The following is a 3174-nucleotide window of genomic DNA, read 5'->3' on the forward strand; positions in this document are numbered from 1 at the left end:
CCCCCCAGACGGAGCCCTCCCTCCGCGTCTTTCCAGCTACTTTTATTCCGTCCAATCCATGGCGCTGTTTGTCGACCACGTCGATGTTTTCCAGGAAAACGTCACGTTTAAGAAAAAAAAAAAAACAAATTATAATTAAGGGGCGGGACCTTTTGCCCGTCCGCCCGCCTTCCCTTGGCGGAGCTATTTGCGGATTGGTGGAGCCGGGGGAGTCGGATAGAAATGCCTCCGTAGAGGGCTGCGATTGGCAGTCAGAAACGTTCCTTGCCTGTAAGAAAGGGGACCGGTTGGCTTGCTTTGCCGTCCCCTTGCCCGCCTCTGCCTGAGAGGGTTCCCGAGGAGGCGCGCGGGGTTGTAGCAGGAGAAAGTAAACAACGCTGGGGCCGGGGGGCGGGGACTCGAGTGCGTCACTGCCCTCCCGAGTGGCAAAGTACCCGCAAGCTTGCTGAGTGCTGTGGCAGCGGCTCGCGCACCTTCGGCTTCCTGCTGGCATCGCTGCACGGAGCCTCCAGCAGCTGTCGGGACTTCACGGTGCTGACTGCATGGAGAAGATGTGCTTTATTATTGTTATAAACCGCCTTCTCAAGGAGCCATCCTCCTCCTTGGCTCTATTCCTGGTTCTCTTACACATCCAATTAAGCATAAGCCTTCCACGCGGTGAACCACCTACAAGATGTTACCATACAATGGTTTAAATCCTACTTAGAGAATAGCTCATATAAAGTTAAACTAAACAATGTAGAATCCGATCAAATCAACTTGCTCCACCGGGTACCTCAAGGATCCTCACCCTCTGCCACTCTTTTCAATATTTATTTGTTTCCTTTATGTACATTTTTATCTGGTCTTAATCTTACAGATTTTAATACCAATTGAAAATTCTGTAAGACTCCACTCTTAAACTTTGGGACATTTATTTAACTGCTATTAACAAAGTACTAACACAAATGAGGCTCTCTCTCAATGCAAACCCCCCCCCCCCCCCCCCATTTTATATATCTGCCCAAAACTAAACAAAAAGAATCAGAAATCTTGGAAGCAGCAAAGAAGTATCCCATCTCGTCCGATATCAGAGATTTAGGGATCATTTTAGACTGTGGAATGAGTTTTAAAAGATGGGTAAATAGCATAATCAGAGATGGATATTTTAAATTAAATGTCTTAAAGAGATTAAAGCCTCTATTATATTTGAATGATTTTAGAACTGTCCTACAAGCCCTTGTTTTTGCCAAGTTAGACTACTGAAATGCACTCCTATTGGGCTTACCCGCCAACTCTACAAGACCGCTTCAACTCCTTCAAAATTCTGCCGCCAGACTTTTAACCAATACAAAAAAATCAGAATATATTACGCCCATATTGAAAGAACTTCATTGGTTGCCCATTGGTTACAGAATTCAACACAAAGCTCTATCTTTAATTCACAGTTCGCTTTATAACGACAAGGTCGAGTGGTTCAATGCAGCCTTACATTTTCATACTCCACTACGAACGACAAGATCGACCAATACTGGACTTCTTCCAATTCCCTCACTCAAATCTGCTCACCTGAATACTGTTCGTGAAAGAGCACTATCGATTGCCTGGCCTAAATTATGAAACTCCCTGCCACCAAATCTGAGGATGGAATCCGATATAAAAGCCTTTAAGAAAGGAGTAAAAACGTGGCTATTCCATCAAGCATTCCAATAGCCTACCTAGATTTAGTATCATTAGCATTATTATTTTAGTTGTTTTATTATTTTAATTTTACGTTAGATTTTAGTTGTTTATTTAAGAGATTTTAATAATTTTTTGAACTATGTATTTTATAATTTTAATTGTAAACTTTGAATTGCAAATGTTTTTAAATTGACATTTGTCCATTAGTGTAAACCGACATGATATGTATACATGAATGCCGGTATACAAAAAAACAATTAAAAAAACATAAATAAATATAGTCATGACTGCTTTTTTTTTTTTAATTTTGCTGATTCAGAGCAAAGTAGTTGTTTATGGCTTTCTGTAGAATCTTCTAAAGAAACTGTCCTGTGTGCTTTCTGATGTGCCGATTTGGGAATTTTCAATCTGCAGTTGCCCTGAGATTGTGGCTTAGCCGAGGCGGACAGGGCAGGGGGTATACACACAAACTTTGTTATATACAACATACACTCTCATTCTCACACACATGCCCACTCTAATTTTTCAACATCTAACCCCACCCTGGGTGCAAACTGCGCATGGATGAGGCCATACGTTTGTTACTATGGTTTCCGGGATGGAGCCTCAGGCTAGCTCCAACCCCGACTCTTAACTTCCAGGCCTGGATTCTCTGTTGGGGGGAGGGTGGGGAGATTCCCTTTCAAAGCCTGGAATGCTTAGGGATGACCCTTTCTTTTTTTTCCCTTGGGGAAAGGTTGTTTTTTCTTCCCTGGGTGTGATGTAAGTGCCGAATAACACGCTGGAACCACTGGTTCAGTGTCCAGAATTAAAGCCTTTACTAGCAGAAAATTCAGCTGAAATATGGCACAATTTAACTTAACCCCCAGCACTTCAGGGCATCTATTTTGTAACATAATATTGACAGCAGAAAAAGACCACATGGTCCATCCAGTCTGCCCAGCAAGTTTCATATGGAAGCAACTGCTGCTCTGTGCAGGTTACCTTCATGGTTACCCCCACGCACCAAGCTGGTCACTCCCTTGACCTTATATTCATCAACCACTGCTTCCTACCATCCCACCCCCCCACCTGCTCCCCTGTACCTTGGTCAGACCACTTCCTCATAAAAGCCCTCCTCCCCCTTAACTTCCCTACTACCCCCACTCCCTCAAACAACACCACCTTCACCTTCAGGAAACCCTGCTCTGGAGATGAACTGGCTCTTGCCATTTCCAACACATCCACTAGCCTTGACTGCTCCAGTCCAGAGACTGCCATCAAATCCTGGCTCAGCATGACTCTTGAAATTGCTGACAAACTATGCCCCCATCTCCAGACGTAACATTACCCAACCCACAAAAAATCATCAACCCTGGTACACGACTGAACTAAGATCCCTAAAGAATACCCTCAGGCAGCGTGAGAGAAACTGGCGTAAAGCCCCCTCACCCCAACTCGCCTCAAGTTTCAAAACTACCCTTCACCAATATAGAATAACCACCCTCAAAACAAAAAGAGACTACTTTTCAG

The sequence above is a fragment of the Rhinatrema bivittatum genome, chromosome 6, assembly GCF_901001135.1.
Source record: "Rhinatrema bivittatum chromosome 6, aRhiBiv1.1, whole genome shotgun sequence".
NCBI classification, from domain to species: Eukaryota; Metazoa; Chordata; class Amphibia; order Gymnophiona; family Rhinatrematidae; genus Rhinatrema; species Rhinatrema bivittatum.